The 23,175-nt window shown below is 39.2% G+C and overlaps 1 non-coding gene across 1 annotated transcript; it reads right to left on the bottom strand.

Annotated features, from left to right (window-relative positions):
- Positions 1–446: 446 nt before the first annotated feature.
- TRNAG-UCC (transfer RNA glycine (anticodon UCC)) lies at positions 447–519 on the bottom strand. The gene has a single exon. It is a non-coding gene; the product is annotated as a tRNA-Gly (tRNA).
- Positions 520–23,175: the final 22,656 nt, after the last annotated feature.

The raw sequence follows: 23,175 nt of genomic DNA, 5'->3' as shown, positions 1-23,175 counted from the left end.
ATATTTCCAACATACTTTTCATATTTGTCTGTGGTCCTGATGCTTGCTATGTCTCTTAAAACTGTGTTTTTTGCTTTCTAGTGTGTAGTTGTCTATAGAAAGCTGGACATTATGTAGTACATTTAAAGAAATTGTGGTAAATGGGCTTTCAGTAATAATGCTGGTGAGGTGCAGGGAGAAAGAGTGTTCTATAATCCTGTGATTAACTCTCAGTCTTTTAGTAAGCTTGTGCCCCTGGACTGTGTAGTTCAAAAGTGCTTCCATTCTCCCACCTCTTTAGGCAAGACGATGGGATGGATTAGGGGGCTGGCATTATTTCCCTTTCTCCCCTTGGAAAGCAAGATGTTGGAGTTGGATATTACCTTTCTCCCAGGTCAGTTATGCTTTTCATTGTTGTTGTTACTATCTTTTTCTTTTGGGGAGCTGCACTGTACAGCATGCAGAACTTCCCTGGCCAGGGATTGAACCTGTGCCCCCTACATTGGAAGTGTGGAGTCTTAACCATTGGACCACCAGGGAAGTCACTGTTAGGCTTTGATAAAACTCCAATAGGTTGGACTCTACTAAAATAGTTTCTTCTGAGGGTAGGCTTTGTTAAGAGAAAATAATGCTTTGGTATGTTTAAAAAAATGTTTTTTCTCCTCTCCCTGCCAGAATCTTGAGGAAATTTTTCTCTCATCATAACTGTGAGAATCTAGGAGAGTCCCTGGCGGTAAAACACAAAAGTGTGGGAATGCCCCCCTAAGACTGCCACCTTGTAGAGTTTTCGACTCTCAGATTTGTTTACAATGAACCTCCAGCCATTTTCAAACTATAGTTTAGGTTTTCCTACCCTAGTACTGATTCTTACTTATGTTTCTGCTCATGGATGTCTGCTTGAAAAGTCATGATGTAATATATCTGACTGGCTTTTCCTCTGATTTTGGAGGCAGTTATTTGCCTTGTAATCTCAGTTGTCTCTTAGATCTGAAAAGAGTTGTTGGTTTTCAGTTTTTCAGCTTTTTATTTGTTGGTTAGTAGGGGCTTCCCTGGTGGCTCAGAGGTTAAAGCTTCTGCCTCCAATGCAGGAGACCCGGGTTCGATCCCTGGGTCGGGAAGATCCCCTGGAGAAGGAAACGGTAACCCACTCCAGTATTCTTGCCTGGAGAATCCCATGGACGGAGAAGCCTGGTAGGCTACAGTCCACGGGGTTGCAAAGAGTCGGACATGACTGAGCGATGGAACGGAACGGATGGAGTGATAACTTCCAAACTCCTTTCATGATGATCTGGAGACCAGACATCAAAGTACTTTCTTGGTCCTTAGGTAGCATACTCACTTCCTGAGTCATCATGCTTTGTTTACTGTATCTTATAGCTATCAACTGTCAGCCAGTTAATTAGTTTGCTTTTTGTGTCTGTCTCTTCAACTAGAAAGGTATTGCATGGAAACATGGACTTGTTTGTCTTCTTAACCTCTGTATTCCTTTCATCTAAAACAATGGCTAGTACTCAGTAGGCTCTCTTAATTATTTTGTAAATGAATGGATGAGTGAGTCACCTGAACTATAGGGTCAATCTGTGATTTTGTGTTTGTGTGATTCTGTGATTCGGTTTGGATTTTCCCACTTGTTTGTTGTAGACATATACATTTCTTAATATTCTTTTGAAATAGAGGTTCATCGGTATGTGGGCCAGTATCGATAATAGGACTTGAAAGTCTCTCAATCTGTGGCTGTCCATTTAAGCAGAATTATCTGTAATAGTCAATTTTGGATACAATCTCTGTTGGATTCATAAGTAAATGCAAAGCCAGCAATGGGAAGCAGTGTGGGACAGATTTAAAAAGTAAATACCAAAATAAAGGTTATTGTTACATGGCACTGATGGATTTTAGATAACCTGATAGGCCTTCTACTGCTTGCTGAGAGTTCATTCATCTCTAACTTTAGAAGTCCTGAAGGCTACACACTGATAAGAGATTAGCATTGTGATTCTGGGCATAGTCAGTTGCCAAGTTTCCAGTCACGTATTATTTAGCAGCTTTTCCAAACACTGACCTTTTCATTATCATTGTAGTTTTCTTGGTTTTTTGTTTGTTTGTTTTCCCCAATGTTTGTGATTCCTAATGCTGCTTATTTAGAATGGTTTCTGGACATTCTGCATGGCATGTATAAAAATGTAAGAAAAGAGATTAAAGTTGTAAAAACTTCATATAGTTTAAAAATAAAAGATGCCAAGAATGCATTTTTAAATAAAAACTGAGTGCCTTATTGTAAGATAAATAATTTTAGGAATTGCGAATATTTGAATAATCAATCTTGAGAAATTGTATCTAAAATTGTAGTGATGATCATCATCTCTTTTAGACTTTAAGTATCAACCCTTCTTTAGAAATTAAGTTAACTTGGTTTCTAACTCCTTAAGAGCAGTATCTCTTGTGTATTGCATGTGTCCTAATCTACAATTCACAGTTAAGAACACACATAGGCTCGGCTCATGGACTATATTTTTCCTATTCTATCAATTTTTTTGTCATCAAGTTTATTCATTACTCTTTGGCCATTACAAGTATGGGACAGAGTGCTGTCACTCATTAATTCTCTAGTAGTTATCTAACAATTGATTATTATTAGTGAACCAGCCTGACTGAATTGACTCTACAAGCCCTAGTCCAGCTATTGTTACATGTTTTCGCTGGGTTGCTTGGTTTAACAAACAGTCCCTTGTTATTCAGGGCTTAAAAAAAAAACCAAACACGCATTTCTTCTTTATGTTACTTTAGGATTTAAGGTACCTTGTTACTCTGTTGAGTTCCCTTGAGTTTTGTTAGCATATGTTGGCCTTATTAGACTTTACTGAGCCTTATGTGCTGGGTTCAGTTAGGTTTGGCAACACGTGTCTGCATTTCTTGCCATTCAGAAATCTGCATTAATGTATCCATTATCTTGAACATAGTATTCTGATGATTGAGGGCCATATCTTTTAATGATTGAAAGCAAGAAGGCCACAGGCCACAGTTGGTTTTAAAGCTACTGTTCATATGCAGCAAATGTTGCATGGCCATGACCAAACTCAATAGGACAGAGAATACGTGGCAAGAACAAGCATGGAAGAAATGATATTGAATGATAGTTGATGATATTGAATGATGCAAAAGATTACTTCACCAACATACACCTCTTTATTCCTAACTTTTATTCCATAATGTGGATAATGAATAACTATTTTTAGAACAGAAATGTTGCCAGTTATGACATTATATTCAAAGGTCAAGAATAAACAACAGATATTTTTCTTTCCTAACTATCAGAAATATCATTGATTGGGTAATGCTTTGATCAGGTAATTCCCTGGTAGTCCAGTGGATAAAACTCTGGCTCCTAATTCTGGGGGCCAGGGTTCAATCCCTGGTCAGGGAACTTGATCCCACATGCCACAACTAAGACCCAGTGCAGGCAAATAAATTAAAAATATTTTTAAAAAAGAAATAAAAAAGACTGTCGTTTATTAATATATTTAACCCTTCTTAAACCTATTAGTTTTTAGATTGTAGCCTCTTGAGTAATGTGTTTTACATATTTAGTTTTGATTAAATTCTTAATTAATTTTTTTTTACTTTAGAAAAGAAAATTTTGTAAAATTAGAAACAATTTTAGACCATTCAGCTGATATGACAATTTTGAAAATCTCATTAAGAATTAGATAAACATGAATGTTAATTATTATTATTTATTATTATTATGTTAATTATTATTATTTATTATATCCTGCAACTTTACTATATTCATTGATTAGCTCTAGTAATTTTCTAGATATAGAAATAATAAATGCAGGATATAATAAATCTGAAGCAATAGTTGATTGATAAATTGTATTATCTCTTTATAAAAATATATTGTTTGAATATTTCACTTGGTTTTGATTTTAAAATGTGCCCAAGATTGTACGGCTTTCCTCAACTATCACTTGGATCTGTTGTGACAGAATGAAACATAACATGGTGTATAAAACTTGGACTGGGAAAATAGGTATGACCCTATAGTCATTAGTCATCCTTTAACATTTGATATAACAGTGAATTAGTTTTTCTACTTTTCTCTTTCATGGTTTCCTTTTTCTTAAAGCACTGCTACTACAAAAAAAGAAAACTACAGACCAATATCACTGATGAACATAGATGCAAAAATCCTTAACAAAAATCTAGCAAACAGAATCCAACAACATATTAAAAAAATGATACATCATGACCAAGTGGACATTATCCCAGGGATGCAAGGATTCTTCAGTATCTGCAAATCAATCAATGTAATACACTACATTAACAAATTGAAAAATAAAAACCATATGATTATCTCAGTAGATGCAGAGAAAGCCTTTGACAAAATCCATCATCCATTTATGATAAAAACCCTCCAGAAAGCAGGAATAGAAGGAACATACCTCAACATAATAAAAGCTATATATATGACAAACCCACAGCAAACATTATCTTCAATGGTGAAAAATTGAAAGCATTTCCCCTTAAGTCAGGAACAAGACAAGGGTGCCCACTCTCACCACTAATATTCAACATAGTTTTGGAAGTTTTGGCCACAGCAGTCAGAGCAGAAAAAGAAATAAAAGGAATCCAGATTGGAAAAGAAGAAGTAAAACTCTCACTGTTTAAAGATGACATGATCCTCTATATAGAAAACCCTAAAGACTCCACCAGAAAATTACTAGAGCTAATCAATGAATATAGTAAAGTTGCAGGATATAAAATCAGCAGACAGAAATCACTTGCATTCCTGTACACTAATAATGAGAAAATAGAGAAATTAAGGAAATAATTCCATTCATCATTGCAATAAAAAGAATAAAATACTTAGGAATATATCTACCTAAATAAACAAAAGACCTATATATAGAAAACTATAAAACACTGGTGAAAGAAATCAAACAGGATACAAATAGATGGAGAAATAAACCGTGTTCATGGAGCGGAAGAATCAATATAGTGAAAAAGAGTATACTACCTAAAGCAATCTATAGGTTCAATGCAATCCCTATCAAGCTACCAATGGTATTTTTCACAGAACTAGAACAAATAATTTCACAATTTGTATGGAAATAGAAAAAACCTCGAATAGCCAAAGCAATCTTGAGAAAGAAGAATGGAACTGGAGGAATCAACCTGTGGGACTATACTACAAAGCCACAGTCATCAAGACAGTATGGTACAGGCACAAAGACAGAAACATAGATCAATGGAACAAAATAGAAAGCCAAGAGATAAATCCACCCACCTATGGACACCTTGAGCTTCCCTGGTGGCTCAGATGGTAAAGCGTCTGCCGGCAATGCGGGAGACCAGGGTTCGATCCCTGGGTTGGGAAGATCTCCTGGAGAAGGAAACGGCAACCCACTCCAGTACTCTTGCCTGGAGAATCCCACAGACGGAGGAGCCTGGTGGGCTACAGTCCATGGGGTCGCAAAGAGTCGGACACGACTGAGCCACTTCACTCACTCATGGACACCTTATCTTTGACAAAGGAGGAAAGAGTGTACAATGGAGAAAAGACAATCTCTTTAACAAGTGGTGCTGGGAAAACAGGTCAACCACTTGTAAAATAATGAAACTAGAACACATTCTAACACCATGCTGCTGCTGCTGCTGCTAGTCACTTCAGTCGTGTCCGACTCTGTGTGACCCCATAGACGGAAGCCCACCAGGCTCCCCCGTCCCTGGGATTCTCCAGGCAAGAACACTGGAGTGGGTTGCCATTTCCTTCTCCAATGTGTGAAAGTGGAAAGTGAAAGTGAAGTCGCTCAGTCATGTCCGACCCTTAGCGACCCCACGGACTGCAGCCTACCAGGCTCCTCCATCCATGGGATTTTCTAGGCAACAGTACTGGAGTGGCTTGCCATTGCCTTCTAACACCATACACAAACATAAACTCAAAATGGATTAAAGGTCTAAATGTAAGACCAGAAACTATAAAACTCCTAGAGGAAAACATAGGCAAAACACTCTCCGACATGAATCACAGCAAGATCCTCTATGACTCACCTCCCAGAATATTGGCAATAAAAGCAGAAATAAACAAATGGGACCTAATTAAAATTAAAAGCTTTTGCACAACAAAAGAAACTATAAGCAAGGTGAAAAGAGAGTCTTCAGAATGGGAGAAAATAATAGCAAACGAAGCAACTGACAAAGAATTAATCTCAAAAGTATACAAGCAACTCCTGCAGCTCAATTCCAGAAAAATAAACGACCCAATCAAAAATGGGCCAAAGAACTAAACAGACATTTCTCCAAAGGAGACATACAGATGGCTAACATACACATGAAAAGATGCTCAACATCACTCATAATCAGAGAAATGCAAATCAAAACCACAGTGAGGTACCATTTCACGCCAGTCAGAATGGCTGCTATCCAAAAGTCTACAAGCAATAAGTGCTGGAGAAGGTGTGGAGAAAAGGGAACCCTCTTACACTGTTGGTGGGAATGCAAACTAGTACAGCCACTATGGAGAACAGTGTGGAGATTCCTTAAAAAACTGGAACTAGAACTGCCATATGACCCAGCAATCCCACTGCTGGGCATACATGCCAAGGAAACCAGAATTGAAAGAGACACGTGTACTCCAATGTTCATCGCAGCACTGTTTATAATAGCCAGGACATGGAAGCAACCTAGATGTCCATCAGCAGACGAATGGATAAGAAAGCCTTGGTACATATACACAATCGAATATCACTCAGCCATTAAAAAGAATACATAGAATCAGTTCTAATAAGGTGGATGAAACTGGAGCCTATTATACAGAGTGAAAAACACCAATACAGTATACTAACACATATATATGGAATTTAGAAATATGGTAACCATATCCCTGTATGCGAGACAGCGAAAGAGACACAGATGTATAGAACAGTCTTTTGGACTCTGGGAGAGGGTGAGGGTAGGATGATTTGGGAGAAAGGCATTGAAACATGTATGTTATCTTATGTGAAACGAATCGCCAGTCCAGGTTTGATGTATGAAATAGGGTTCTCGGGGCTGGTTCACTGGGATGACCCAGAGGGATGGGATGAGGAGGGAGGTAGGAGCGGGATTCAGGATGGGGAACACATGTACACCCGTGGTGGATTCATGTCAGTGTATTGCAAAACCAATACAATATTGTAAAGTAATTAGCCTCCAATTAAAGTAAATGAATTTATATTAAAAAAATATAAAGCCTCCTGTTTGACACACACACAAAAAGCACCACTACTAAACTTCCAATCATATATAACACTATACTGGCAGACACACACACACACACAGAGCAATGAGCATGTACACAAGCTTGTGTGTGTGTGTGTGAGAGAGAGAGAGAGAAAAAGAAAAATGAATTATTATCCCATGAGACCATTCCTGGTCTTGTCCTTCTCTTACAAGTCTTCCTATCAGTTTTCTGGTTGCTGTGGTTCATCATAAGGTATAATAGGACAAACATAAGAAAGAAATATCTGTGCTTGAGTACACACAGAAGAAACTAGGACAGCTGTAAAAGTGACTAATGTTAATAATTTGGAGCTATTCAACTTTGTCAACCAAAGGAAAAGTAATTCTCTTTCTTCTCTGAAAAGGCATAAGAGCCCATCTGTGTATAGTTCACACAGTCTGCTTCTTTCTGAGGAGTCCAGGAATAATGTTCAGTAGAAAGCCCACCAGTCCCATTTACTCTGCATGAAAGGGTACTGAATGCCACTAGACCTGCTGTGAGTGACATTTTGCTCCTCATTTAATCACAGCAAGAGTCATTTTCACACAGCAAGGGATAGAAAACTTTCAAACTAATAAAAGCATACTTCCAAAGAAATTTGCAAGAACAATTGAAGTGACTAGTAGAAATTATGCAATAAAATAATAGTAAAGCTATAAGCAGAAACCACAAGACTAAGATCATTGTTTGTCAACAGGGTATGTGAGACTCTTCACTTGAGACATAAGGACAAATCCTAATACTGAAGACAAAATCTGAATTGGAAAGAGCCAACAATAAGTGAAAAGTATTTAAAGGAACTTAAAATACATTGCTAAAGCAAACCATTAAATTATTTCAGTGCTTGTTCTCCCTTTTGACCAATTTAGTATATTTGCCTCACAAAATTTTGGTAATAGGTATCCTTTTCTTTTTCTCTTTATTTTTTGCTTTTCTTCCCATATATTTTTTATCGAAAGTTTTATATGAAGTGAATGAATAATCACACACCAAGAAAGAGTTCATCATTGATATATTTTCAGTTGCTCCCTTATAAAATCATCCATTGAATATATTCAGAAGTTGAAGTACTGGACAGCATAGATCCATCAAGTGTACTTATTTAACCATTCCCAAAAAAAGATGGAAACTACTTTCCTCAGAAAACTGTCTTTTTTGGTCTGTCTTTCCAGCAGCTCAGTCCTTTCATTAGCTTTTTACTTACACTTTTAAGAATTTTTAGATAATTGTATATTCTCACACAGTTGTAAGAAATAAAACATAGACACCATAAAATATAGAGACACACATTACCCACTTCCCCTCAATGATAACATCGTGCAAAACTATAGTACAATATCACCACCGCTATATTGACATAAATAAAATTCATCTGACTTGTTCAGATTTTCTTGTTTTACTAGTACTTAATAATGTGCATTCATGTTTAGAATTATGTAGTTTATTTTTGCCTACAACCACAGTGAATACAAAATGTTTCCATGAACACAAGGATCCCTGGTGTTGCCCTTTAATAACCAAACACATACATATACATCCTTTCCTCTACCCTACCTTAACACCAACTAGTCAGTTTTCCATTTCTGTAAACAATGCATTTTATATGGATATGTCAGAGAAAATGGCACTGTAAGGAACTCTGAAAATCTGCCTATCCTTGAAAGTAATGAAAAAAACAAAGCAAATAGAATTAACTGTTTCAGAAGTTAACCAAAACCTTGTAGTGATCCATTTAAGAAAAATGACTGACTGTCAGTAAGAACAGTGAGCTTTAAAGACTTTTAATTCAGTCTAGTCTGATCCTACACTCCCCATACGTATCATTGAAAGTAACACACAGTCACATTACTGGAGGGAGAAAAAAGGAACTCAGTCTCAAAGATTTGTTTTTATTTGATTTGGCTGGTGATTCCCTGAAAGACCACATGAGAATACTGGTATTATTTTGCCCAAGTCAGAACTGATACGGTGCTCAATCACTGTATGGGGATATCTGTTGAAACTTTTGCAGATAAATATTTTAATGACCTATGTTTAAAGTGATGAATAACAGCTGAGAAAAACAGAGTAAACAAAAAGCTTGAGAAGAAACGTTGGGGGAAAAGATTACATAAGGGCTTTTAAAAGTTCTGACATATTTCTGAGAATCTAGAGGACAATAACAAGACCAGGGTTGTGAACATGCCTAGGAAACACTTGAGAAGACTCTAAGCTCTCATCTCTGGTTGACCTTGAAGGTCTGTGCAAACATGAAGTGAACACTAATGCAGAGGTGTCACTTTGCAGCTGAGCATTAAAAGAGTGGCTCAGCTTGCACAAAGAACCTTTGCACAAAACCCAAGAGAGATTTTGCTTCCAGGAGTCTTAAGGAAGTATCTGAAGTTGACTGGAAAGCTAATAAATTGAAGACTTCTATGGCCAACCAAGAGTACAGACTTACAGAATTAGTTCAAAAAGTTATAAAACAACAAAAAGCAACAGCAAAAGCAGAGCTTGAGTAGAAGAGAAACTCTCACCACCAGAGTTGTTGCTTTATAATAGTCAAAATACCTGGCTTTCCATAAAAACTTGCTTAAGATTGTAAAGAAATAAGAATATGTCATACATAAGAAACAAAAGCAATCAGCAGAAACTATCCCTGAAGAAGCCTAGATGTTTGATATATTAGAAAAATAATAAATGTTCATTTGCTTAGTCGTGTCTGATGCTTTGCAACCCCATGGACTTCAGCACGCCAGGCTTCCCTGTCCATCACCAACACCAAAAGCTTGCTCAAACTCATGTCCATCAAGTCGGTGATGCAATAAAACTGTCTCATCCTCTGCCATCCCCTTCTCCTCTTGCCTTCAATCTTTCCCAGCATCAGGGTCTTTTCCAAGGAGTCAGTTCTTTGGATCAGGTGGCCAAGTTTGGAGTTTCAACTTCAGCATCAATCCTTGCATTGAATATTCAGGACTGATTTCAATTAGGATGGACTGGTTGGATCTCCTTGCGGTCCAAGGGACTCTCAAGAATCTTTTCAGACACCACCATTCAAAAGCATCAATTCTTCGGCACTCAACTTTCTTTCTAGTCCAACTCCATACATCCATACATGACTACTGGAAAAACCTAGCTTTGACTAGAAAGACCTTTGTTGGCAAAGTAATGTCTCTGCATTTTAATACGCTGTCTAGGTTGGTCATAACTTTTCTTTAAAGGAGCAAATATCTTTTAATTTCATGGCTGCAGTCACCATCTGCTGTGATTTTGGAGCACAAGGAAAAAAGCCTGTCACTGTTTCCCCATATTTGCCATGGAGTTATGAGACTGGATGCCATAATCTTAGTTTTTTGAATGTTGAGTTTTAGGCCAGCTTTTTCACTCTCCTTACTTTAGTTCCTCTTCATTTTCTTCCATAAGGGTGGTGTCATCTGCATATCTAAGGTTATTGATATTTCTCCCAGCAATCTTGATTCTAGCTTGTGCTTCATCCAGCCCAGCATTTCTCATGAAGTACTCTGCATTTAAGTTAAATAAGTAGAGTGACAATATACAGCTTTAATGTACTCCTTTCCTGATTTGGAACCAGTCTGTTGTTCCATATTCAGTTCTAACTGTTGTTTCTTGACCTGCATACAGATTTCTCAAGAGGCAGGTCAGCTGGTCTGGTATTTCAATCTCTTTCAGAATTTTCCACATTGTTGTGATCCACAAAGGCTTTGGCATAGTCAATAAAGCAGAAGTAGATGTTTTTCTGGAACTCTTTTGCTTTTCCAGTAATCCAACTGGTGTTGGCAATTTGATCTCTGGTTCCTCTGCCTTTTCTAAATCCATTGATTATCTCGAAGTTTACAGTTCACGTACTGTTGAAGTCTGGCTTGGAGAATTTACTACCATGTGAGATGAGTGCAATTGTGTGGTAGTTTGAGCATTATTTGGCATTGCCTTTCTTTGGGAATGGAATGAAAACTGACCTTTCCCAGTCCTGTGGCCACTGCTGAGTTTCCCAAATTTGCTGGCACATTGAGTGCCACACTTTCACAACATCATCTTTCAGGATTTGAAATATCTCAACTGGAATTCCATCACCTCCACTAACTTTGTTCATAGTGGTGCTTCCTAAGGCCCACTTAACTTCACATTCCAGGATGTCTGGCTCTAGGTGAGTGATCACACCATCGTGGTTATCTGGGTCATGGAGATGTTTTTTTTTGTATAGTTCTTCTGTGTATTTTTCCACCTCTTCTTAATATCTTCTGCTTCTGTTAGGTCCATACCATTTCTGTCCTTTATCGAGCCCATCTTTGCATGAAATGTTCCCTTGGTATCTCTGATTTTCTTGAAGAGATCTCTAGTCTTTCCCATTCTGTTGTTTTCCTCTATTTCTTTGCATTGATCACTGAGGAAGGCTTTCTTACCTCTTCTTGCTGTTTGTTGGAACTCTGCACTCAAATGGGTATATGTTTCCTTTTCTCCTTTGTCTTTCGCTTCTCTTTTCACAACTATTTGTAAGGCCTCTTCAGACAACCATTTTGCATTTTTGCATTTCTTTTTCTTGGGGATGATCTTGATCCCTGCCTCCTGTACAGTGTCACAAACATCCCTCCGATGTTCTTCAGGCACTCTCTCTATCAAATCTAATCCCTTGAATCTATTTCTCACATGCACTGTATAAGTGTAAGGGATTTGATTTAGGTCCTACCTGAATGGTCTAGTGGTTTTCCCTGCTTTCTTCAATTTAAGTCTGAATTTGGCAATAAGGAGTTAATGATCTCAGCCACAGTCAGCTCCCGGTCTTGTTTTTGCTAGCTGTATAGAGATTCTCCATCTTTGGCTGCAAAGAATATAGTCAATCTGATTTTGGTTTTGACCATCTGGTGATGTCCATGTGTAGAGTCTTCTCTTGTGTTGTTGGAAGAGGGTGTTTGCTATGACCAGTGCATTCTCTTGGCAAATCTCTATTAGCCTTTGCCCTGCTTCATTCCGTACTCCAAGGCCAATTTTCCCCGTTACTTCAGGTGTTTCTTGACTTCCTATTTTTGCATTCCAGTCCCCTATAATGAAAAGGACATCTTTTTTGGGTATTAGTTCTAAAAGGTCTTGTAGGTCTTCATAGAACGGTTCAACTTCGGTCTCCTCAGCATTACTGGTTGGGGCATAGACTTGGATTACTCTAAAATTGAATGGTTTGCCATGGAAAAGAACAGAGATCATTCTGTCATTTTTGAGATTGCATCCAAGTACTGCATTTCGGACTCTTTTGTTGACCACGATGGCTACTCCATTTCTTCTAAGGGATTCCTGCCTGCAGAACTGGACATGGAACGACAGACTTGTTCGAAATAGGAAAAGGAATATATCAAGGTTGTATATTGTCACCCTGCTTATTTAACTTATTTGCAGAGTACATCATGAGGAACACTGGGCTGGAAGAAGCACAAGCTGGAATCAAGATTGCTGGGAGAAATATCAATAACCTCAGATATGCAGATGACACCACCCTTATGACAGAAAGTGAAGAGGAACCCAAAAGTCTCTTGATGAAAGTGAAAGAGGAGAGTGAAAAGGTTGGCTTGAAGCTCAACATTCAGAAAACAAAGATCATGGCATCTGGTCCCATCACTTCATGGGAAATAGATGGGGAAACAGTGGAGACAGTGTCAGACTTTATTTTTTTAGGCTCCAAAATCACTGTGGATGCTGATTGCAGCCAGGAAATTAAAAAACGCATACTCCTTGGAAGGAAAGTTATGACCAACCTAGATAGCATATTATAAAGCAGAGACATTCCTTTGTCAACAAAGGTCCGTCTAGTCAAGGCTATGGTTTTTCCCGTGGTCATGTATGGATGTGAGAGTTGGACTGTAAAGAAAGCTGATCGCCAAAGAATTGATGCTTTTGAACTGTGGTGCTGGAGAAGACTCTTGAGAGTCCCTTGGACTGCAAGGAGATCCAACCAGTCCATTCTAAAGGAGATCAATCCTGGGTGTTCATTGGAAGGACTGATGCTAAAGCTGAAACTCCAATACTTTGGCCACCTCATGCAATGACTTGACTCACTGGAGAAGAGTCTGATGCTGGGAAAGGTTGGGGGCTGAAGGAGACCGGGACAGCAGAAAATGAGATGGCTGGATAGCATCACCGACTCTGTGGACATGAGTTTGAGTGAACTCCGGGAGTTGGTGATGGACAGGGAGGCCTGGCGTGCTGTGATTCACAGGGTTGCAAAGAGTCGGACACGACTGAGTGGCTGAACTGAACTGAACTGAACTGAACTGAATTTGCCTTGATTCATGGGCTGAACATTTCAGGTTCCTATGCAGTATTGCTCTTTACAGAATCAGACTTTACTTCCATCACCAGTCACATCCACAAGTGGGCATTGTTTTTTCTTTGGCTCTATCCCTTCATTTTTTCTGGAGTTATTTCTCCAGTGATCTCCCGTAGCATATTGGGCACCTACCAACCTGGGGAGTTCATCTTTCAGTGTCCTATCTTTTTACCTTTTCAGGTTGTTCATGGGGTTCTCAAGGCAAGAATACTGAAGTAGTTTCCCATTCCCTTCTCCAGTGGACCACGTTTTGTCAGAACTTTCTACCATGACTCATCCATCTTGGGTGGCCCTACACGGCATGGCTCATAGTTTCATTGAGTTAGACAAGGCTGTGGTGCACGTGATCAGATTGGTTAGTTTTTTGTCATTGTGTTTTTCATTCTGTCTGCTCTCTGATGGAGAAGGAGAAGAGGCTTATGGAAGCTATCTGATGGGAGAGACTGAGTGAGGGGGAAACTGGCTCTTGTTCTGAAGGGCGGGGCCATGCTCAGTAAATCTTTAATTCAATTTTCTGATCTGAACTGAATTTTCATAATGGGTACAGCTGTGTTCCCTCCCTGTTGTTTACCTGGTGCCATAGTTTCAGTTCAGTCTTGTCAGACTTTTTTTCCTTTTTTTTTTTTGTTTATTTTTTTTTAAATGAGGCTTTTAATTAATGTTTGACAGAACTGATTCAAGTTGAACAGACTAAATTTCTTTAAACAAACTTACTTATACTCCAGAGTCCTTTAAAAACTTAATAGCATTTATACATTGAAGGTATTTGATTTTCTTGTAACTAGCACTTCAAATGCAACAAGCATTTGAAGCAACAAGCATTTGACCCAACAAGTAAAACTTTCTACAGTTCATAACTTTTATAAATAAAATAAATTAAATGTACAGTGAATAAGTTCTCTGAAATATTTAAATATTTCTGCAGGTTTAGTAACATCGTAAAATACATTTCAACTAAAATTCACAAATCTAAAAACCTGTTAGGCATTTTTAGGCGTTTTAAGTTGGAAATGAAGGCCATGTTACATTGTAATATGCCAATTACAAATAGTACTTCAAATAGCAAATACTACAGTTTGTCCCAAACTTTAAAAACTATTCATGAACTCAACACTGAACTATTGATGGCTATGAGAATTGTTTCCTAGCCTTTTTGAAAATTTCAACCCATTTACGTTTAAGGTAATTATTGATAAGTACGATCCTGTAGCCATTTTCTTTATTGCTTTGGGATCAAGTTTATACACTCTTTCTGTGTTTCCTGTCTATAGAAGATCCTTTAGCATTTGTTGGAGAGCTGGTTTGGTGATGCTGAATTCCCTCATCTTTTGCTTGTCTGTAAAGCTTTTGATTTCTCCTTCATATTTGAATGAGATCCTTGCTGGGTATAGTAATCTGGGCTGTAGGGTATTTTCTTTCATCACTTTAAGTATGTCTTGCCACTCCCTTCTGGCCTGAAGAGTTTCTGTTGAAAGATCAGCTGTTATCCTTATGGGAATCCCCTTATGTGTTATTTGCTGCTTTTCCCTTGTTGCTTCTAATATTTGTTCTTTGTGTTTGGTCTTTGTTAATTTGATTAATATGTGTCTTGGAGTATTTCGCCTTGGGTTTATCCTGTTGGGGACTCTCTGGGTTTCTTGGACTTGGGTGATTATTTCTTTCCCTATTTTAGGGAAGTTTTCAACTATTATCTCCTCAAGTATTCTCTCATGGTCTTTCTTTTTGTCTTCTTCTTCTGGGACCCCTATGATTCGAATGTTGGAGCGTTTAACATTGTCCCAGAGGTCTCTAATATTGTCCTCATTTCGTTTAATTCGTTTTTCTTTTTTCCTCTCTGTTTCATTTATTTCTACAATTCTATCTTCTAGCTCGCTTATCCTGTCTTCTGCCTCTGTTATTCTACTGTTTGTTCCCTCCAGAGTGTTTCTGATCTCATCTATTGCATTATTCATTGTATATTGACTCTTTTTTATTTCTTCTAAGTCCTTATTAAATCTTTCTTCCATCTTCTCAATCCTTTTCTCCAGGTTATTTATCTGTAACTCCATTTTGCTTTCAAGATTTTGAATCATTTTCACCATCAAAATTTGAAATTCTCTATCAGGCAAATTCCCTATATCTTCCTCTTTTGTTTGTGTTGGTGGGCAATTATCTTGTTCCTTTACTTGCTGGGTATTTCTCTGCCTCTTCATCTTGCTTATATTGCTTTGCTTGGGGTGGCCTTTCCCTCTTCTTGCAGTTTGTGGAGTTCTCTTTATTATGTAGTTTCTTCGCTGTGTGTGGGGTTGGACGGGTGACTTGTCCGGGTTCCCTGGTTAGGGAAGCATGTTTCGGTGTTCTGGTGGGTGGAGCTGGATTTCTTCTCTCTCCTTTAGAAGACAATGGGCTGCTTTTCTGGGAGCCTGATGTCCTCTGCCAGTATTCAGAAGTTGTTTTGTGGACTTTACTCCACGTTCAAATGTTCCTTTGATGAATTTGTGGGGGAGAGAGTGGTCTCGCCGTCTTATCCCTCCGCCATCTTGTTCCTTCCTCCCCAGAACACTGGATTCTTATATTCCACCTGGTCATGGAGTATCTCTTCCCAGCTGCTCCAGCAAGGTGCAGCCGCTGTACCTTACCTTGGACGAGGGGTATCACCTCAAGGCCGCCCCTCCTGCTTTGAATGTGGATCAGCTCCTCTCGGCCCTCTGGTGCCCAAGCAGCCACCGCCTCCTGGACGTGGTACAGCTCCTCTCAGCCACCGCCCTAACCCTGGGTGCGGGGCAGCTCCTCTCAGCCACGATTCTGCACGTGGTCAGTTGCGCCGGAGCCAGATGTCTCTCGCGTCTGCGCCACCGGAGCCGGGCGTCTCTCGCTTGTCAGACTTTTTGTGACCCCATTTACTAGAGCATGCTAGGCTTCCCTGTCCATCAAGAACTCCCAGAGTTTACTCAAACTCATGTCCATTGAGTCAGTGATGCCATCCAACCATCTCATCCTTTGTCATCCCCTTCTCCTCCTGCCCTGCTCCAGCACTGCCGTGCAGCCATTCACTACAGTGCTGCTGCTCAGCCCTTCAGTGTTACCTTGGTTTGTATCATTCTTTTGACTCCATTTGAATTCCTGCTAGATTCCTATTTGTAACTTGTGTGATGGAAGTCACTTCTTTGTGTGGCTGTGTGATATTAGATGACCTTTCAGGAATTCTAAATCTTGTGGTGGTTGATGTCTCAGCTAGTCTGTTTCAGAAATCTGGTAACAGTGAGTTTACCACTCCTTTTGCTTATGCTGCTGGGGAAGAGAAAAGCTTCCTGGGTCAAATTTTGCTGTAGGATGGAAGTCGGAGGCAGCAGTGTCTGTTACTTCGTGGAAGGTTGCGAGTACCCAAAACTTGCTAACCAATTGCCATTGGGTAGAAGCCTGAGAGATGCTGGGTTTAGATATTTCTCCATCACTGTGTGTGATGGAGTTATTTCTCTTCTTCAGGAGACTTCTGTCTTGGGTCATCTTCTGCTGGTGCTGGAGCATCAGGAGACACCAGGTATGCAGGTGCTGCTGGTAGTGAAACAGGTGTCAATCTGCTGCTGCCAGGTTTGGAGCAGGGGATGAGTTCACCAGCATAGTTTCTGCTGTTGCTGATGTTCTGGGCACAGTGACAGCACTGCTGCTAGGGTATGTGTATTCCCATTAAATCCCTGCTATGCTTTCCCTTTGTAAGTTCTTTGGCCAGAGGGAACAGGCCTTTTTGTTCGACATTTTAAAGGCAAAAAGGAGTTAACCTATCCAGTGAGAATTGTACATCTTTAGAACTCAAAATTATATACAGGAAGAGTCACACATGGGTGTTAAGAAGGTGTTAAACATAGCAAGTGTCATATTGTGTCAACCTTCATGTACCTTATACTCAGCACTGTGCCAGGCGGTATGTGTACATTTAAGAGGTATATCTGGGAAAGGGAATGGCAACCCACTCCAGTATTCTTGCCTGAAGAATTTTATGGACAGAAGAACCTGGTGGGCTACAGTCCATGGAGTCACAAAGAGTTGGACATGACTAAGAGACTAACACTCACAAAGAGGTATATATTTATGTACTTTCATATTCATGAATTTTTTAATTCATTTATGTGTATTCCATTGTAAATTTGTAACATAATGCTTTCATTGGCTATCTTTTATTTCCTTTACCAAGTAATCTGATTTTGTTTATGGGAAATAGACTCAATAAAATAGTAATAACAACCATATATGTATTTCTGTATCTATATGCCTATTTATATACATATATCTGTATGTTGCATAGACATCTCTGTCTATTGTATATAATATCATATGTATATGAGAAGTAGGTAGGTATTGCTATCTAGTTATATAAAAAGATTCTTAAGTGTTTATCCATCCATCTGTTATATCAGTGCTTTTTCAGCAGAAAAGGAAAATAAATTATTTCTTCCTGTAAATCTGAAATTTACCTATTGCAGATAAATGAGAATATTTTGTTGAGTGAGTGAGTGAAAGTTACTCAGCTGTGTCCGACTCTTTGCGACCCCATGGACTGTAGCCCACCAGGCTCTCCTCTGTCCATGGGATTCTCCAGGCAAGAATACTTGACTGGGTTGGCATTCCCTTCTCCAGGGGATCTTCCCAAACCCGGGATTGAACCAAATTTCTCCCTTTATATCTTCTTTTCGTTTTGTTTCCTTTTGGTCTTTACCCTACTGGAGTCTTTCAAAATTGTGCATATGTGTAATAACAACATCTACCATACCTCTTCATTTTCACTAGGCTGGATTTGAAGAGCCAAAACAGGAAAATACTTAAGGAGACCTGAGACTCTCACAGAGAAATACATTAGAGCTGCTGTTTCTTTTAGCTTTGCTTTCCTGTTCTTTATTATTATTATTTTTAATGTAAACTCTCCTTTATCAGCCATCATCATTTCATACTGTTAAGAAAGTGAAATCACTAAAGAAAAATAACCTGATTAATCTGCTGAGTGTGGAGAGAAAAGGCCATGGTATAGATGAATGGAGAATTTTGAGCATGACTTTACTAGCGTGTGAGATGAGTACAATTGTCCGGTAGTTTGAGCATTCTTTGGCATTGCCTTTCTTTGGGATTGGAATGAAGACTGACCTCTTCCAGTCCTGTGGCCACTGCTGAGTTTTCCAAATCTGCTGGCATATTGAGTGCAGCACTTTCACAGCATCATCTTTCAAGACTTGAAAGAGCTCAACTGGAATTCCATCACCTCCACTAGCTTTGTTCGTAGTGATGCTTTCTAAGGCCCACTTGACTTCACATTCCAAGATGTCTGGCTCTAGGTCAGTGATCACATTATCGTGACTATCTTGGTCGTGAAGATCTTTTTTGTACAGTTCTTCTGTGTATTCCTGCCACCTCTTCTTAATATCTTCTGCTTCTTTTAGGTCCATACCATTTCTGTCCTTTATCGAGCCCATCTTTGCATGAAATGTTCCCTTGGAATCTCTAATTTTCTTGAAGAGGTCTCTTGTTTTTCCTATTCTGTTGTTTTCCTCTATTTCTTTGCATTGATCACTGAGGAAGTCTTTCTTATCTCTCCTTGCTATTCTTTGGAACTCTGCATTCAGATGCTTATATCTTTCCTTTTCTCCTTTGCTTTTTGCCTCTCTTCTTTTCACAGCTATTTGAAAGGCCTCCTCAGACAGCCATTTCGCTCTTTTGCATTTCTTTTCCATGGGGATGGTCTTGCTCCCTGTCTCCTGGACAATGTCACGAACCTCCATCCAGAGTTCATCAGGCACTCTATCAATCAGATCTAGTCCCTTAAATCTATTTCTCACTTCCACTGTATAATCATAAGGGATTTGATTGAGGTCATATCTGAATGGTCTAGTGGTTTTCCCTACTTTCTTCAATTTAAGTCTGAACTTCGCAATAAGGAGTTCATGATCTGAGCCACAGTCAGCTCCTGGTCTTGTTTTCGCTAACTGTATACAGCTTCTCCATCTTTGGTTGCAAAGAATATAATCAATCTGATTGCGGTGTTGACCATCTGGTGATGTCCATGGGTAGAGTCTTCTCTTGTGTTGTTGGAAGAGGGTTTTTGCTATGACCAGTGCATTCTCTTGACAAAACTCTATTAGCCTTTGCCCTGCTTCATTCCGTGCTCCAAGGCCAAATTTGCCAGTTACTCCAGGTGTTTCTTGACTTCCTACTTTTGCATTCCAGTCCCCTATAATGAAAAGGACATCTTTTTTGGCTGTTAGTTCTAAAAGGTCTTGTAGGTCTTCATAGTACCAATTAACTTTGGCTTCTTCAGCATTACTGGTTGGGGCATAGGCCTGGATTACTGGAATATTGAATGGTTTGCCTTGGAAACGAACAGAAATCATCCTGTCATTTTTAAGATTGCATTTCAGACTCTTTTGTTGACCTCATATGATGGCTACTCCATTTCTTCTAAGGGATTCCTGCCCACAGTAGTAGATAGAATGGTCATCCGAGTTAAATTCACCCATTCCAGTCCATTTTAATTCACTGATTCCTAGAATGTCGACGTTCACTCTTGCCATCTCCTGTTTGACCACTTCCAATTTGCCTTGATTCATGGACCTAACATTCATGCTCAAAATTCTCCAAGCCAGGCTTCAGCAGTATGTAAACCGTGAACTCCCAGATGTTCAAGCAGGTTTTAGAAAAGGCAGAGGCACCAGAGATCAAATTGCCAACATCCGCTGGATCATGGAGAAAGCAAGAGAGTTTCAGAAAAACATCTATTTCTGCTTCATTGACTATGCCAAGCCTTTGACTGTGTGGATCACAATAAACTGTGGAACATTCTGAAAGAGATGGGAATCCCAGACCACCTGACCTGCTTCTTGAGAAACCTGTATGCAGGTCAGGAAGCAATTGTTAGAACTGGACATCGAACAACAGACTGGTTCCAAATAGGAAAAGGTGTACGTCAAGGTTGTATATTGTCACCTTGCTTATTTAACTTATATGCAGAGTACATCATGAGGAACGCTGGGCTGGAAGAAGCACAAGCTGGAATCAAGATTGCCGGGAGAAATATCAATAACCTCAGATATGCAGATGACACTACCCTTATGGCAGAAAGTGAAGAGGAACTCAAAAGCCTCTTGATGAAAGTGAAAGAGGAGAGTGAAAAGGTTGGCTTGAAGCTCAACATTCAGAAAACCAAGATGATGGCATCTGGTCCCATCACTTCATGGGAAATAGATGGAAAAACAGTGGAAACAGTGTCAGACTTTGTTTTTTGGGCTCCAAAATCACTGCAGATGCTGATTGCAGCCATGAAATTAAAAGACGCTTGCTCCTTGGAAGGAAAGTTATGACCAACCTTGATAGTATATTAAAAAGCAGAGACATTTTTTTGCCAACCAAGGTCCGTCTAGTCAAGGCAATGGTTTTTCCCGTGGTCATGTATGGATGTGAGAGTTGGACTGTGAAGAAGGCTGATTGCCGAAGAATCGATGCTTTTGAACTGTGGTGTTGGAGAAGACTCTTGAGAGTCCCTTATACTGCAAGGAGATCCAACCAGTCAATTCTAAAGGAGATTAATCCTGGGTGTTCATTGGAGGGACTGATGTTAAAGCTGAAACTGCAATACTTTGGCCACCTCATGCGACGAGTTGACTCACTGGAAAAGACTCTGATGCTGGGAAAGGTTGAGGGCGGGAGGAGAAGGGGACGACGGAGAATGAGATGGCTGGATGGCATCACCGACTCTGTGGACATGAGTTTGAGTGTACTCCGGGAGTTGGTGATGGACAGGGAGGCCTGGCGTGCTGTGATTCATGGGTCGTGGAGAGTCGGACACGACTGAGCGACTGACTGATAGATGAATGGATTAGGAGGGAGACACCTAACTCTAGGGGTTTACAGTTGGTAAAAACTCAGGCTTTGTTATATAATTAGCATCATTATGTTTTACACAACAAAGGTACGTCTATTCAAGACTATATTTTTTCCAGTGGTCTTGTATGGATGTGAGAGTTGGACAGTGAAGAAACCTGAGCACTGAAGAATTGATGCTTTTGAAATATGGTATTGGAGAAGACTCTTGAGAGTCCTTTGGATTGCAAGGAGATCCAACCAGTCCATCCTAAAGGAGATCAGTCCTAGGTGTTCATTGGAAGGACTGATGCTGAAGCTGAAACTCCAATACTTTGGCCACCTCATGTGAAGAGTTGACTCATTGGAAAAGACCCTGATGCTGGGAGGGATTGGGGTTAGGAGGAGAAGGGGATGACAGGGGGTGAGATGGCTGGATGGAATCACCGACTCGATGGACATGAGTTTGGTTAAACTCCGGGAGTTAGTGATGGACAGGGAGGCCTGGCGTGCTGCGATTCATGGGGTCGCAAAGAGTCGGACATGACTGAGCAACTGAACTGAACTGATGTGTTACGCAATGACTGGGTACTGATTGCTTGCAGTGACATAAGGATAAGCAATCCTTCAAAATAAAGTATAAATATAACAAAAAAAAGCAATATGGAAAAATTCAGAAATGTCCAACTATTGCTATTTCTTGGGTGAAACTCTACTGATCAGTAGTTGTGTTCCCCAACAAAATGTGAGAACAAGAGAATTTTAGAAAGCAACAATTTTAAAGAAATGAAAGCTATGCAAAATACCCTGCAGTCCTTCATTATATCGTTTATAAATATGAAAAAAAAGAATTCTAGGCTGTTAATTAATTCATAATTCTGGAAAATATTTTTCCATGCAGTGAATCTATAACTGGAGTTGTAGCCTTTCCCTTCTCCAAGGGATCTTCCCGACCCAGGAATCAAACCAGTTTCTCCTGCAATTTTGTCTATATATAAGCATATTCTACTAATGTGCTCACTTGTATTAGCTACACAGGCAATTGTCTTTGTTAAGCATCTAAAAAGCTTCCAGTTAGCCTCAATCACTTAGTTATTGTTTTAGGTTCTTGCGTCTTTCACTGTTCGTTTTCAGCATTTGAACAACAAGAAATCATTTTTCCCACTTAAGTGAGTGAGGAGCCTTATACTCAACCTCTTTCAGGTAGAGAATGTATATTTCTTTAATCATGCAAGTGATACTTTGAATATCTACCAGTGTTTTTGACTCAGTGCTAGGACTCTACCTAAATAAACATCAATGTTTTAAAATTCTTTTGGTGTATTATAAAATGGATGGTAGAGAACTTTACTTCTTACTTTGGGGTTAAATCAAAGAATCATTTTTGTGCTACTAATTTGAGATAATAGTTTTATTCAATTAGTAGTTTTACATTAGCACATTTATTTTTTTCAGTTCTGCAAGAATTCTTTTTTTTTTTAACAAAACAGCTGTATTAAGATGTAATTCACGTAACATAAATTAACTTTTAAAGTGGATGATTCAATATTTTGTAGCACTGCAATTGACTCTTGAACAATGTGGGGTTAGGGTTGCTGAATGTTCCCCCAGTTGAAAATCCAAGTATAACTTTACAATTGGCCTTCTGTATCCCTGGTTCTGCATCAAGGACAGTGTAGTACTATAGCACCTATTTATTAAAAAAAATTCCATATATAAGTGGACTCATTCAGTTCAAATCCATGTTGTTCAAGGGTTAACTGTATATTCACAGAGTTGTACAACTATCACCTCTATCTAA

The sequence above is a fragment of the Moschus berezovskii genome, chromosome X (genome assembly GCF_049115385.1).
Source record: "Moschus berezovskii isolate FMDL1 chromosome X, NW_MosBer_1.0, whole genome shotgun sequence".
Classification (NCBI taxonomy): domain Eukaryota; kingdom Metazoa; phylum Chordata; class Mammalia; order Artiodactyla; family Moschidae; genus Moschus; species Moschus berezovskii.
This window is presented reverse-complemented; position numbering and strand designations above follow the sequence as displayed.